Source organism: Vicugna pacos, unplaced genomic scaffold (genome assembly GCF_048564905.1).
Source record: "Vicugna pacos unplaced genomic scaffold, VicPac4 scaffold_214, whole genome shotgun sequence".
NCBI classification, from domain to species: domain Eukaryota; kingdom Metazoa; phylum Chordata; class Mammalia; order Artiodactyla; family Camelidae; genus Vicugna; species Vicugna pacos.
The window spans coordinates 157,030-173,251 of record NW_027328893.1 but is presented as its reverse complement, the minus strand read 5'-3'; the positions used below and the strand labels follow the sequence as shown (position 1 = coordinate 173,251).

Below are 16,222 nucleotides of genomic sequence, written 5' to 3'. Positions count from 1 at the left end.
TGGGAAAAGGCTTACCTGGGCTTGGTGCACTTTGATCTGAATGGCTTGGAATTGCCCCTTGGGTCGTGTGGATTATCTGACCTCTTTCAAGAACATGAGCGTTTTTATCATCTCTGCCATCTCTTCTCTTTGGACGTCAGGGATCTTGGACCCGTTCTTGGAGCAGAGAATTGAGGAACTTCCTCCAGTCCACGGTGGCCCTCCGTATGTTTCTGCTAGTATCAGTGAGGTTCAATATGTCTCATGAATGCCTTTCGAGCCTGCTATCCTCTACAGCTGTCTCCAGGCCAGTATTCTCTATTGTAGCAGAACATCTCTCATCAATGTGTTCGCATCTCTCCTCAATCCGTGCAGCCATGTTTTCGGCCAGCATCTCTTCGTGTCTCCCATAAAGTCGACTTCAACAGGACTGGGCAAGTCTGAAAGGACCTCGGAGCCTCTCCAGTAAGCTGAAGACAGGCAGATCTTCCACTGTCTGCCCTTTCAGGTTCTGGAAACTGACCCGTGAACTCAGGTCTTTGGGCAGCAGCAGTATCTCGAACTGACACAGCTTCCCGGACCAAAGACCTAAGCCAAGCTCCACAGAGGGCGGCAGCCCCTCCATCGCACTGATCCACCCACAGAACTCTGCCCGGTTACCTAGGATCCACCAGCCACAACAAGCCTCGCGGTACACACCAGCATTCCACCTGGAATCCAACGGCTAACTGCCATCCCCAATGGCTGCTGCATCTTGTCAGTGTTGGGGGAGGGGCTGCATCCGACGAGAGATTCCTAAGGTAAATGTGATTCTACCCACTAGCGTCCCATGGGCCTTTGTTCTTCCCTCTTTCCTTTTGTTCAGATCTGTATGCACTGTAGCAACGGAGGGAAGTGTGTCCATTTTCAGTTGAATGTTTCACACGTCTTTAAACTTTCTAACAGTTCACAGTACACAGAGACCCACTAAGGGAAACTATTGTTCCTGTAATATGGGCACACCCGCAATACATAGCCGTCGGTTGATTTCTGCTGAAACACCCGCATTCACGGGACAACTATCCATTTGTTTCAAGGGGGCTGAAATTCCTAGGACTGATACAATCCCCAATGTGCACTTTACTGCCTGTCTCTTTTGATCTTAGTACACTTTTGCGGAGCTACTTTTCCTTGTTATAGGCTTGTGCCATTTCTTCTCGACGTAGTGTAGAAGATGGCATTCATTCATCCTGTTGGAAGACTTGCAAGGCTATATCACGGACTAGGAATCCATTGGATTCCAAATCGGCATTTGGGTTAGGTCACGATATGCTCATATGAATCAATATTTACGAATATAAATGCACGCCTCTGATTTCCGAATACAGGTGTGCTGAGTACATTCAAGCCGCGATACTGGGTCGATGCGTACTGAATGATCTTTGACATCACCTTGAGTAATTTCTTTTGAATATTCATGTTACCCTACCCTTTTGGTGTTGTTTGTTTGTTTGATTCTTTCTTGGTCTGCTTCTCGTTTGCTTTGCAAACACGTCAGGCCATGCATCTCTCCGTTTGCTTCCAACAGATAGTCATATAAGCTGACTCCCTTAAGATAGTGCTTCCAATCCCCTATGATTTCCTGCTTCCCTCTCCCATCTTTAGGGTTTTGATGTCCTCCTTGCTTTCTTCTTGTTTCTTCTTTCCACTCATGCTTTTCTTGCATTTCCAATAAGGGTTTTCTTCTTTCCATTTCATCTTGCTGCTTATCCCTTCAGGGGAGAATTCTCAACCTTTCTTTTAGGATAAGTTTCGAACTGCTGAATTCTTTTAAGATTTGCAGGTCTGTGGCATTCTCTAGCTCTGCTGTTATTAGAAATGGTGGTCATGTGGCATAGGCTACCCTAGATGGCAGCATTTTGCCATTCAAGCTATGGTCTATGTCCTGGCACTCCTCCCTGTCCTGCAATATTGCTGCTGAGATAGCAGCTGAAACCCCTCTGGAGGTTCTCTTGTGACTATGTTGCTTTCCTCCAGGCGCATTTTAAATCACTGGGATGCTCATGAACTTTGTTGATTTGGATCATACAGCTGCTGCTAAGTCTATTGGGATTCCAACTCTTTTGGACGCTGTGTACTTCCTGAATTCGCCTAGATGATTCTATCTTGGCTTTCAGCAAGTTTCAGTCTGATTTTTGTACACATAACTTTTCAAACATTGTTTGTTTCTTTATCTCTTGCTTTTCCATCTGGGACTCTTTCGAATTTTAGTCTTTCATGCCTTGTCTTCAACCAGGATTCAACAGCAATGTTTTCATTGGTTTGCACTTGCTTTCCTATGTGTGCTTCTCACCGAGGGATTTCTGTTCCCCTGTCTTCAAGGTCTTTCACGCGTCCCTCTGCAATATCTCGTCTGCTTAGGACGGAATGTTAGCCCTGATATTTTCTCATCCACTGAGTTTTCTGAGATTAGTTGGCTCGTCTTTAGGCTTTCTCTTCCCCTTTTCTGGTATTCTGCCTTTTGTGATTCTGAGACACTGTTGTTCTTCAGTGTTTCCCTCACCTCCATTTTCAATACTTGCTCTGGAGAGCGTTTTGCAGTCTAGTTGTCTGAAAGCTTATCTTTAGGGCCTTCAATCTCTTTGGAACTGAAAATGGTACTTCCTTTTCCTTTTACTGTATTTCTTCATCTCTACTGGTCAGGTAATTTCAGGTATCTAATGTAGACTTCTAGGGCTTGGTTAAGTGAAAACTTTAGACTCTAGGCTCTACACAATTGCATGGGATTTCTGTGAGGACAAATTTTCCTAGACTTTGATGCCATGTCCTGTTCCTGTGTGTGCTGTCTGGTCTATCTCCAATTGCTGGTGTTGCCTTTGTTGTGATGAACACCCCATACTATTTCGATTTAGATAACCTCACTTTGATTACGCTTATCTCACAAATCTGAAAGAGCACAGGACTCTTCCTCTGGTGGAAATGGAGCTTCTAAAGGTTCTCAGCTCTGCATTCTACTCTATGTTATTTTGGAGTGTTTCCAGAAGAGCAGAGTGTGAGTGCGCTTGTGCTTTGTAGTGCCACGGGAATGTCCCACTGAAACCAGTTCTTCCAAGAGCTTCTCTGTCTACAGAAACACCAGTGGAAGCATATCTATGGATGTCACACATCAGGGCCTGCTGGAATGATCCCGCAGCCCGAACTTGGTGTCCTCACTGCCGAACAGTGCTGGTGCCATCCAAAATATAGCATCCGCTTTTGAGAGATAAACTGAAGGAAATCCTTCCTCTTCTCACGCTGTGGTCTTGGACCACACTTCTTTGTCCTCTCATCCTTGTGGCACGGGTGCACGAAGGCAACCACAGAGCTGTTGCACATCCTGTGCCTCAAACCAAACCATAATCACAGCCCAGGTTATGAATGTAGCAGATCCTAAGGCTTTTCATTCTGAATTCAAACCCAAGGCCCCCTGGATCCCTCAGACCCGATGCACAATATCTCTGATTCAGCCCCACACATGCTCTATTGGCAAAATGCCAAATTGGTCTCTGGTCCTGCAGATGCACTGGGTGTGGCCATGGGACATATCGATAATTTCAACTGCGCGCGCCAGGGTGGTTGCTTGCTCATTGGGGTCCCAGGTCGGTTTGCTCTCTTGATAGGACCCACCACATCCCACAACGCACTCCAGATCCCTGAGACTCAGCGGGTGCCATCATCCGTAGCCCTATCCCCACCTGAACGCTGCCTCTGCTACCTCAAATTTGGCAGCTCGGAGCTTGGTCTCAGAATCAACTGTGGGGATATTTTGCACTGGATTCTTTGAGTTCTGTCAGCCAAGCATCTGCTGTGCACTCTTCTAACACTCAGCGCATCACCTTCAATCCCATGTCTCCTGTCCGCTTGAGAGTGTGCGTCCAAGTTAAAGAGAGTTTCACCTTTACTGCTCCATCAACAGGGCTCAGACCATGCACTGGTATCCATTCCCTGCTTTTCCTTCTCCTGCTTCCAGGTGTTCTGAGGCCTCATCCTGTCTTTGGAAGTAACAGAACTCTCTTCGGCAAGTGTCCTGTGCCAAGGGCTGGGTGAGTGAATGTTTCCATTGCTGTGTTCATGGGAGCGAGTGAACGAAGGTTGCACTGCTTCTCTGTCAACTGGGCATCGATGAATCAACACTTTCTAGATACATTTCACAGAAATGTGATTTTTTTTTATCTCTTTGTTTCTATACAGCCGTGGTGGGAGGGATTGTCCGAAGACTCCAGTTTTGACATTGTGTTGATATCTCATTTGCAGTCTTTAAAAATTTAATAGAATTTATAGAAATGTTTTGGGAGTTATACGAAAATGAAGTTAGTTTCTGAAACATACTAAATCGACCTAGAAGCCAGACTTGGCAATTTCGGTAACATTTTGTCAGCTCTAAGGAAAACATAGACAGATAGAATGCAAAGTAGCAGTCCGAACTGTTAAAGGGGTCATGTCAACTCTTTACTGTTGAAGCCTCCGAAACCAACAGGAACCATGAAATAACTAATGGAAACATGAAATAGCCCCCAAGCTTGGATTCACTTGTGCATGTGGTGCCCTTTACTCCCGATGACACCTACTGGTCAATGTTGGCATTTCAAGGTGTAACATCCCTCTCAAGGAAAATACAAGAGAAAACGAAGTAAATATATACATTTAGCTTTGAATCCAAAGAACCTAGAGGCATTATAGCTATGAGAATCCTGCTGCAGCTATGCTAGGCTACTGAGAACCAGGTGTTCTTCTATCAGTGATGAGAACGCTTAATCATCCGATCATGTTGGGTAAAGCACTTGAATGCAACCAAGTCTGCACCCCCATGATAGATTGCCCCCGGGGGCTTGACTCAATTGAAAGACGGTCCACATAAGCTGTGTCTTTCATGTCATTGGCGACTTTTACAGTTCCGTTCACTATCTGACTTCTAATATTTACCTAGACTGTTTTGAAAAACGGAGGCCTAATACAGATTCAAGTTCAGTCAAAGATTCCCCTCACTTACCACACTCCCTTCACCCCAGAGAAGACATAAACCCAGCATTTGCTGAATCTAGCGGAAGGCCATCGTTTCTTTGTGGGAGCTAAGTATTCAATTCCTATCTATTTCATACGAGAGTATTTGACCTTTATGGGGTTCCCTGTTGTTCACAGAGAATGAAGCTAGAGGAACTCTGATTCTAGGAGAGGCTTGCTCTTCTCTTACTGGCTTCATTGCAGCTCAGGTACTGATCCCTCAAAATGGATGCCTGAGTGGAGGGGAGGGAAGAGCAAGTGCTTGATAGCTAGGCCCAAACCTGGGAAAAGGCTTACCTGGGCTTGGTGCACTTTGATCTGAATGGCTTGGAATTGCCCCTTGGGTCGTGTGGATTATCTGACCTCTTTCAAGAACATGAGCGTTTTTATCATCTCTGCCATCTCTTCTCTTTAGACGTCAGGGATCTTGGACCCGTTCATGGAGCAGAGAATTGAGGAACTTCCTCCAGTCCACGGTGGCCCTCCGTAGGTTTCTGCTAGTATGAGCGAGGTTCAATATGTCTCATGAATGCCTTTCGAGCCTGCTATCCTCTACAGCTGTCTCCAGGCCAGTATTCTCTATTGTAGCAGAACATCTCTCATCAATGTGTTCGCATCTCTCCTCAATCCGTGCAGCCATGTTTTCGGCCAGCATCTCTTCGTGTCTCCCATAAAGTCGACTTCAACAGGACTGGGCAAGTCTGAAAGGACCTCGGAGCCTCTCCAGTAAGCTGAAGACAGGCAGATCTTCCACTGTCTGCCCTTTCAGGTTCTGGAAACTGACCCGTGAACTCAGGTCTTTGGGCAGCAGCAGTATCTCGAACTGACACAGCTTCCCGGACCAAAGACCTAAGCCAAGCTCCACGGAGGGCGGCAGCCCCTCCATCGCACTGATCCACCCACAGAACTCTGCCCGGTTACCTAGGATCCACCAGCCACAACAAGCCTCGCGGTACACACCAACATTCCACCTGGAATCCAACGGCTAACTGCCATCCCCAATGGCTGCTGCATCTTGTCAGTGTTGGGGGAGGGGCTGCATCCGACGAGAGGTTCCTAAGGTAAATGTGATTCTACCCACTAGCGTCCCATGGGCCTTTGTTCTTCCCTCTTTCCTTTTGTTCAGATCTGTATGCACTGTAGCAACGGAGGGAAGTGTGTCCATTTTCAGTTGAATGTTTCACACGTCTTTAAACTTTCTAACAGTTCACAGTACACAGAGACCCACTAAGGGAAACTATTGTTCCTGTAATATGGGCACACCCGCAATACATAGCCGTCGGTTGATTTCTGCTGAAACACCCGCATTCACGGGACAACTATCCATTTGTTTCAAGGGGGCTGAAATTCCTAGGACTGATACAATCCCCAATGTGCACTTTACTGCCTGTCTCTTTTGATCTTAGTACACTTTTGCGGAGCTACTTTTCCTTGTTATAGGCTTGTGCCATTTCTTCTCGACGTAGTGTAGAAGATGGCATTCATTCATCCTGTTGGAAGACTTGCAAGGCTATATCACGGACTAGGAATCCATTGGATTCCAAATCGGCATTTGGGTTAGGTCACGATATGCTCATATGAATCAATATTTACGAATATAAATGCACGCCTCTGATTTCCGAATACAGGTGTGCTGAGTACATTCAAGCCGCGATACTGGGTCGATGCGTACTGAATGATCTTTGACATCACCTTGAGTAATTTCTTTTGAATATTCATGTTACCCTACCCTTTTGGTGTTGTTTGTTTGTTTGATTCTTTCTTGGTCTGCTTCTCGTTTGCTTTGCAAACACGTCAGGCCATGCATCTCTCCGTTTGCTTCCAACAGATAGTCATATAAGCTGACTCCCTTAAGATAGTGCTTCCAATCCCCTTTGATTTCCTGCTTCCCTCTCCCATCTTTAGGGTTTTGATGTCCTCCTTGCTTTCTTCTTGTTTCTTCTTTTCCACTCATGCTTTTCTTGCATTTCCAATAAGGGTTTTCTTCTTTCCATTTCATCTTGCTGCTTATCCCTTCAGGGGAGAATTCTCAACCTTTCTTTTAGGATAAGTTTCGAACTGCTGAATTCTTTTAAGATTTGCAGGTCTGTGGCATTCTCTAGCTCTGCTGTTATTAGAAATGGTGGTCATGTGGCATAGGCTACCCTAGATGGCAGCATTTTGCCATTCAAGCTATGGTCTATGTCCTGGCACTCCTCCCTGTCCTGCAATATTGCTGCTGAGATAGCAGCTGAAACCCCTCTGGAGGTTCTCTTGTGACTATGTTGCTTTCCTCCAGGCGCATTTTAAATCACTGGGATGCTCATGAACTTTGTTGATTTGGATCATACAGCTGCTGCTAAGTCTATTGGGATTCCAACTCTTTTGGACGCTGTGTACTTCCTGAATTCGCCTAGATGATTCTATCTTGGCTTTCAGCAAGTTTCAGTCTGATTTTTGTACACATAACTTTTCAAACATTGTTTGTTTCTTTATCTCTTGCTTTTCCATCTGGGACTCTTTCGAATTTTAGTCTTTCATGCCTTGTCTTCAACCAGGATTCAACAGCAATGTTTTCATTGGTTTGCACTTGCTTTCCTATGTGTGCTTCTCACCGAGGGATTTCTGTTCCCCTGTCTTCAAGGTCTTTCACGCGTCCCTCTGCAATATCTCGTCTGCTTAGGACGGAATGTTAGCCCTGATATTTTCTCATCCACTGAGTTTTCTGAGATTAGTTGGCTCGTCTTTAGGCTTTCTCTTCCCCTTTTCTGGTATTCTGCCTTTTGTGATTCTGAGACACTGTTGTTCTTCAGTGTTTCCCTCACCTCCATTTTCAATACTTGCTCTGGAGAGCGTTTTGCAGTCTAGTTGTCTGAAAGCTTATCTTTAGGGCCTTCAATCTCTTTGGAACTGAAAATGGTACTTCCTTTTCCTTTTACTGTATTTCTTCATCTCTACTGGTCAGGTAATTTCAGGTATCTAATGTAGACTTCTAGGGCTTGGTTAAGTGAAAACTTTAGACTCTAGGCTCTACACAATTGCATGGGATTTCTGTGAGGACAAATTTTCCTAGACTTTGATGCCATGTCCTGTTCCTGTGTGTGCTGTCTGGTCTATCTCCAATTGCTGGTGTTGCCTTTGTTGTGATGAACACCCCATACTATTTCGATTTAGATAACCTCACTTTGATTACGCTTATCTCACAAATCTGAAAGAGCACAGGACACTTCCTCTGGTGGAAATGGAGCTTCTAAAGGTTCTCAGCTCTGCATTCTACTCTATGTTATTTTGGAGTGTTTCCAGAAGAGCAGAGTGTGAGTGCGCTTGTGCTTTGTAGTGCCACGGGAATGTCCCACTGAAACCAGTTCTTCCAAGAGCTTCTCTGTCTACAGAAACACCAGTGGAAGCATATCTATGGATGTCACACATCAGGGCCTGCTGGAATGATCCCGCAGCCCGAACTTGGTGTCCTCGCTGCCGAACCGTGCCGGTGCCATCCAAAATGTAGCATCCGCTTTTGAGAGATAAACTGAAGGAAATCCTTCCTCTTCTCACGCTGTGGTCTTGGACCACACTTCTTTGTCCGCTCATCCTTGTGGCACGGGTGCACGAAGGCAACCACAGAGCTGTTGCACATCCTGTGCCTCAAACCAAACCATAATCACAGCCCAGGTTATGAATGTAGCAGATCCTAAGGCTTTTCATTCTGAATTCAAACCCAAGGCCCCCTGGATCCCTCAGACCCGATGCACAATATCTCTGATTCAGCCCCACACATGCTCTATTGGCAAAATGCCAAATTGGTCTCTGGTCCTGCAGATGCACTGGGTGTGGCCATGGGACATATCGATAATTTCAACTGCGCGCGCCAGGGTGGTTGCTTGCTCATTGGGGTCCCAGGTCGGTTTGCTCTCTTGATAGGACCCACCACATCCCACAACGCACTCCAGATCCCTGAGACTCAGCGGGTGCCATCATCCGTAGCCCTATCCCCACCTGAACGCTGCCTCTGCTACCTCAAATTTGGCAGCTCGAAGCTTGGGCTCAGAATCAACTGTGGGGATATTTTGCACTGGATTCTTTGAGTTCTGTCAGCCAAGCATCTGCTGTGCACTCTTCTAACACTCAGCGCATCACCTTCAATCCCATGTCTCCTGTCCGCTTGAGAGTGTGCGTCCAAGTTAAAGAGAGTTTCACCTTTACTGCTCCATCAACAGGGCTCAGACCATGCACTGGTATCCATTCCCTGCTTTTCCTTCTCCTGCTTCCAGGTGTTCTGAGGCCTCATCCTGTCTTTGGAAGTAACAGAACTCTCTTCGGCAAGTGTCCTGTGCCAAGGGCTGGGTGAGTGGATATTTCATTGCTGTGTTCATGGGAGCGAGTGAGCGCAGGTTGCACTGTTTCTCTGTCAATTGGGCATCGATGAATCAACACTTTCCAGATACATTTCACAGAAATGTGATTTTTTTATCTCTTTGTTTCTATACAGCCGTGGTGTGAGGGATTGTCGGAAGGCTCCAGTTTTGACATTGTGTTGATATCTCATTTGCAGTCTTTAAAAATTTAATAGAATTTATAGAAATGTTTTGGGAGTTTACGAAAATGAAGTTAGTTTCTGAAACATACTAAATCGACCTAGAAGCCAGACTTGTCAATTTCGGTAACATTTTGTCAGCTCTAAGGGAAACATAGACAGATAGAATGCAAAGTAGCAGTCCGAACTGTTAAAGGGGTCATGTCAACTCTTTACTGTTGAAGCCTCCGAAACCAAGAGGAACCATGAAATAACTAATGGAAACATGAAATAACCCCCAAGCTTGGATTCACTTGTGCATGTGGTGCCCTTTACTCCCGATGACACCTACTGGTCAATGTTGTCATTTCAAGGTGTAACATCCCTCTCAAGGAAAATACAGGAGAAAACGAACTAAATATATACATTTAGCTTTGAATCCAAAGAACCTAGAGGCATTATAGCTATGAGAACCCTGCTGCAGCTATGCTAGGCTACTGAGAACCAGGTGTTCTTCTATCAGTGATGAGAACGCTTAATCATCCGATCATGTTGGGTAAAGCACTTGAATGCAACCAAGTCTGCACCCCCATGATAGATTGCCCCCGGGGGCTTGACTCAATTGAAAGACGGTCCACATAAGCTGTGTCTTTCATGTCATTGGCGACTTTTACAGTTCCGTTCACTATCTGACTTCGAATATTTACCTAGACTGTCTTGAAAAACGGAGGCCTAATAGAGATTCAAGTTCAGTCAAAGATTCCCCTCACTTACCACACTCCCTTCACCCCAGAGAAGACATAAACCCAGCATTTGCTGAATCTAGCGGAAGGCCATCGTTTCTTTGTGGGAGCTAAGTATTCAATGCCTATCTATTTCATACGAGAGTATTTGACCTTTATGGGGTTCCCTGTTGTTCACAGAGAATGAAGCTAGAGGAACTCTGATTCTAGGAGAGGCTTGCTCTTCTCTTACTGGCTTCATTGCTGCTCAGGTACTGATCCCTCAAATGGATGCCTGAGTGGAGGGGAGGGAAGAGCAAGTGCTTGATAGCTAGGCCCAAACCTGGGAAAAGGCTTACCTGGGCTTGGTGCACTTTGATCTGAATGGCTTGGAATTGCCCCTTGGGTCGTGTGGATTATCTGACCTCTTTCAAGAACATGAGCGTTTTTATCATCTCTGCCATCTCTTCTCTTTGGACGTCAGGGATCTTGGACCCGTTCTTGGAGCAGAGAATTGAGGAACTTCCTCCAGTCCACGGTGGCCCTCCGTATGTTTCTGCTAGTATCAGTGAGGTTCAATATGTCTCATGAATGCCTTTCGAGCCTGCTATCCTCTACAGCTGTCTCCAGGCCAGTATTCTCTATTGTAGCAGAACATCTCTCATCAATGTGTTCGCATCTCTCCTCAATCCGTGCAGCCATGTTTTCGGCCAGCTTCTCTTCGTGTCTCCCATAAAGTCGACTTCAACAGGACTGGGCAAGACTGAAAGGACCTCGGAGCCTCTCCAGTAAGCTGAAGACAGGCAGATCTTCCACTGTCTGCCCTTTCAGGTTCTGGAAACTGACCCGTGAACTCAGGTCTTTGGGCAGCAGCAGTATCTCGAACTGACACAGCTTCCCGGACCAAAGACCTAAGCCAAGCTCCACAGAGGGCGGCAGCCCCTCCATCGCACTGATCCACCCACAGAACTCTGCCCGGTTACCTAGGATCCACCAGCCACAACAAGCCTCGCGGTACACACCAACATTCCACCTGGAATCCAACGGCTAACTGCCATCCCCAATGGGTGCTGCATCTTGTCAGTGTTGGGGGAGGGGCTGCATCTGACGAGAGGTTCCTAAGGTAAATGTGATTCTACCCACTAGCGTCCCATGGGCCTTTGTTCTTCCCTCTTTCCTTTTGTTCAGATCTGTATGCACTGTAGCAACGGAGGGAAGTGTGTCCATTTTCAGTTGAATGTTTCACACGTCTTTAAACATTCTAACAGTTCACAGTACACAGAGACCCACTAAGGGAAACTATTGTTCCTGTAATATGGGCACACCCGCAATACATAGCCGTCGGTTGATTTCTGCTGAAACACCCGCATTCACGGGACATCTATCCATTTGTTTCAAGGGGGCTGAAATTCCTAGGAATGATACAATCCCCAATGTGCACTTTACTGCCTGTCTCTTTTGATCTTAGTACACTTTTGCGGAGCTACTTTTCCTTGTTATAGGCTTGTGCCATTTCGACTCGACGTAGTGTTGAAGATGGCATTCATTCATTCTGTTGGAAGACTTGCAAGGCTATATCACGGACTAGGAATCCATTGGATTCCAAATCGGCATTTGGGTTAGGTCACGATATGCTCATATGAATCAATATTTACGAATATAAATGCACGCCTCTGATTTCCGAATACAGGTGTGCTGAGTACATTCAAGCCGCGATACTGGGTCGATGCGTACTGAATGATCCTTGACATCACCTTGAGTAATTTCTTTTGAATATTCATGTTACCCTACCCTTTTTGTGTTGTTTGTTTGTTTGATTCTTTCTTGGTCTGCTTCTCGTTTGCTTTGCAAACACGTCAGGCCATGCATCTCTCCGTTTGCTTCCAACAGAGAGTCATATAAGCTGACTCCCTTAAGATAGTGCTTCCAATCCCCTATGATTTCCTGCTTCCCTCTCCCATCTTTAGGGTTTTGATGTCCTCCTTGCCTTCTTCTTGTTTCTTCTTTTCCACTCATGCACTTCTAGCATTTCCAATAAGGGTTTTCTTCTTTCCATTTCATCTTGCTGCTTATCCCTTCAGGGGAGAATTCTCAACCTTTCTTTTAGGATAAGTTTCGAACTGCTGAATTCTTTTAAGATTTGCAGGTCTGTGGCATTCTCTAGCTCTGCTGTTATTAGAAATGGTGGCCATGTGGCATAGGCTACCCTAGATGGCAGCATTTTGCCATTCAAGCTATGTTCTATGTCCTGGCACCCCTCCCTGTCCTGCAATATTTCTGCTGAGATAGCAGCTGAAACCCCTCTGGAGGTTCTCTTGTGACTATGTTGCTTTCCTCCAGGCGCATTTTAAATCACTGGGATGCTCATGAACTTTGTTGATTTGGATCATACAGCTGCTGCTAAGTCTATTGGGATTCCAACTCTTTTGGACGCTGTGTACTTCCTGAATTCGCCTAGATGATTCGATCTTGGCTTTCAGCAAGTTTCAGTCTGATTTTTGTACACATAACTTTTCAAACATTGTTTGTTTCTTTATCTCTTGCTTTTTCATCTGGGACTCTTTCGAATTTTAGTCTTTCATGCCTTGTCTTCAACCAGGATTCAACAGCAATGTTTTCATTGGTTTGCACTTGCTTTCCTATGTGTGCTTCTGACCGAGGGATTTCTGTTCCCCTGTCTTCAAAGTCATTCACGCGTCCCTCTGCAATATCTCGTCTGCTTAGGACGGAATGTTAGCCCTGATATTTTCTCATCCACTGAGTTTTCTGAGATTATTTGGCTCGTCTTTAGGCTTTCTCTTCCCCTTCTCTGGTATTCTGCCTTTTGTGATTCTGAGACACTGTTGTTCTTCAGTGTTTCCCTCACCTCCATTTTCAATACTTGCTCTGGAGAGCGTTTTGCAGTCTAGTTGTCTGAAAGCTTATCTTTAGGGCCTTCAATCTCTTTGGAACTGAAAATGGTACTTCCTTTTCCTTTTACTGTATTTCTTCATCTCTACTGGTCAGGTAATTTCAGGTATCTAATGTAGACTTCTAGGGCTTGGTTAAGTGAAAACTTTAGACTCTTGGCTCTACACAATTGCATGGGATTTCTGTGAGGACAAATTTTCCTAGACATTGATGCCATGTCCTATTCCTGTGTGTGTTATCTGGTCTATCTCCAATTGCTGGTGTTGCCTTTGTTGTGATGAACACCCCATACTATTTCGATTAGGATAACCTCATTTTGATTACGCTTATCTCACAAATCTGAAAGAGCACAGGACACTTCCTCAGGTGGAAATGGAGCTTCTAAAGGTTCTCAGCTCTGCATTCTACTCTATGTTATTTTGGAGTGTTTCCAGAAGGGCAGAGTGTGAGTGCGCTTGTGCTTTGTAGTGCCACGGGAATGTCCCACTGAATCCAGTTCTTCCAAGAGCTTCTCTGTCTACAGAAACACCAGTGGAAGCATATCTATGGAAGTCACACATCAGGGCCTGCTGGAATGATCCCGCAGCCCGAACTTGTTGTCCTCGCTGCCGAACCGTGCCGGTGCCATCCAAAATGTAGCATCCGCTTTTGAGAGATAAACTGAAGGAAATCCTTCCTCTTCTCACGCTGTGGTCTTGGACCACACTTCCTTGTCCTCTCATCCTTGTGGCACGGGTGCACGAAGGCAACCACAGAGCTGTTGCACATCCTGTGCCTCAAACCAAACCATAATCACAGCCCAGGTTATGAATGTAGCAGATCCTAAGGCTTTTCATTCTGAATTCAAACCCAAGGCCCCCTGGATCCCTCAGACCCGATGCACAATATCTCTGATTCAGCCCCACACATGCTCTATTGGCAAAATGCCAAATTGGTCTCTGGTCCTGCAGATGCACTGGGTGTGGCCATGGGACATATCGATAATTTCAACTGCGTGCGCCAGGGTGGTTGCTTGCTCATTGGGGTCCCAGGTCGGTTTGCTCTCTTGATAGGACCCACCACATCCCACAACGCACTCCAGATCCCTGAGACTCAGCGTCTGCCACCATCCGTAGCCCTATCCCTCCCTGAACGCTGCCTCTGCTACCTCAAATTTGGCAGCTCGGATCTTTGTCTCAGAATCAACTGTGGGGATATTTTGCACTGGATTCTTTGAGTTCTGGCAGCCAAGCACCTGCTGTGCACTCTTCTAACACTCAGCGCAACACCTTCAATCCCATGTCTCCTGGCCGGTTGAGAGTGTGCGTCCAAGTTAAAGAGAGTTTCACCTTTACTTCTCCATCAACAGGGCTCAGACCATGCACTGGTATCCATTCCCTGCTTTTCCTTCTCCTGCTTCCAGGTGTTCTGAGGCCTCATCCTGTCTTTGGAAGTAACAGACCTCTCTTCGGCAAGTGTCCTGTGCCAAGGGCTGGGTGAGTGGATGTTTCCATTGCTGTGTTCATGGGAGCGAGTGAGCGCAGGTTGCACTGCTTCTCTGTCAACTGGGCATCGATGAATCAACACTTTCTAGATACATTTCACAGAAATGTGATTTTTTTATCTCTTGGTTTCTATACAGCCGTGGTGGGAGGGATTGTCCGAAGACTCCAGTTTTGACATTGTGTTGATGTCTCATTTGCAGTCTTTAAAAATTTAATAGAATTTATAGAAATGTTTTGGGAGCTATACGAAAATGAAGTTAGTTTCTAAAACATACCAAATCGAACTAGAAGCCAGATTTGTCAATTTCGGTAACATTTTGTCAGCTCTAAGGAAAACATAGACAGATAGAATGCAAAGTAGCAGTCCGAACTGTCAAAGGGGTCATGTCAACTATTTACTGTTGAAGCCTCCGAAACCAAGAGGAACCATGAAATAACTAATCGAAACATGAAAAAACCCCCAACCTTGTATTCACTTGTGCATGTGGTGCCCTTTACTCCCGATGACACCTACTGGTCAATGTTGGCATTTCAAGGTGTAACATCCCTCTCAAGGAAAATACAAGAGGAAACGAACTAAATATATATATTTAGCTTTGAATCCAAAGAACCTAGAGGCATTATAACTATGAGAACCCTGCTGCAGCTATGCTAGGCTACTGAGAACCAGGTGTTCTTCTATCAGTGATGAGAACGCTTAATCATCCGATCATGTTGGGTAAAGCACTTGAATGCAACCAAGTCTGCACCCCCATGATAGATTGCCCCCGGGGGCTTGACTCAATTGAAAGACGGTCCACATAAGCTGTGTCTTTCATGTCATTGGCGACCTTTACCGTTCAGCTCACTATCTGACATCTAATATTTACCTAGACTGTCTTGAAAAAGGGAGGACTAATACAGATTCAAGTTCAGTCAAAGATTCCCCTCACTTACCACACTCCCTTCACCCCAGAGAAGACATAAACCCAGCATTTGCTGAATCTAGCGGAAGGCCATCGTTTCTTTGTGGGAGCTAATTATTCAATTCCTATCTATTTCATACGAGAGTATTTGACCTTTATGGGGTTCCCTGTTGTTCACAGAGGATGAAGCTAGAGGAACTCTGATTCTAGGAGGGGCTTGCTCTTCTCTTACTGGCTTCATTGCAGCTCAGGTACTGATCCCTCAAAATGGATGCCTGAGTGGAGGGGAGGGAAGAGCAAGTGCTTGATAGCTAGGCCCAAACCTGGGAAAAGGCTTACCTGGGCTTGGTGCACTTTGATCTGAATGGCTTGGAATTGCCCCTTGGGTCGTGTGGATTATCTGACCTCTTTCAAGAACATGAGCGTTTTTATCATCTCTGCCATCTCTTCTCTTTAGACGTCAGGGATCTTGGACCCGTTCTTGGAGCAGAGAATTGAGGAACTTCCTCCAGTCCACGGTGGCCCTCCGTAGGTTTCTGCTAGTATCAGCGAGGTTCAATATGTCTCATGAATGCCTTTCGAGCCTGCTATCCTCTACAGCTGTCTCCAGGCCAGTATTCTCTATTGTAGCAGAACATCTCTCATCAATGTGTTCGCATCTCTCCTCAATCCGTGCAGCCATGTTTTCGGCCAGCTTCTCTTCGTGTCTCC

At 45.7% G+C, this 16,222-nt stretch overlaps 1 long non-coding RNA gene across 1 annotated transcript; it reads left to right on the top strand.

The window, feature by feature from the left end:
* The first annotated feature begins 5,913 nt into the window (after positions 1–5,913).
* LOC140695455 (uncharacterized) lies at positions 5,914–16,158 on the top strand. The gene is made up of 3 exons (XR_012071140.1): positions 5,914–6,059; positions 14,525–14,597; positions 15,969–16,158. It is a non-coding gene; the product is annotated as an uncharacterized lncRNA (long non-coding RNA).
* The last annotated feature ends 64 nt before the right edge of the window (positions 16,159–16,222 follow it).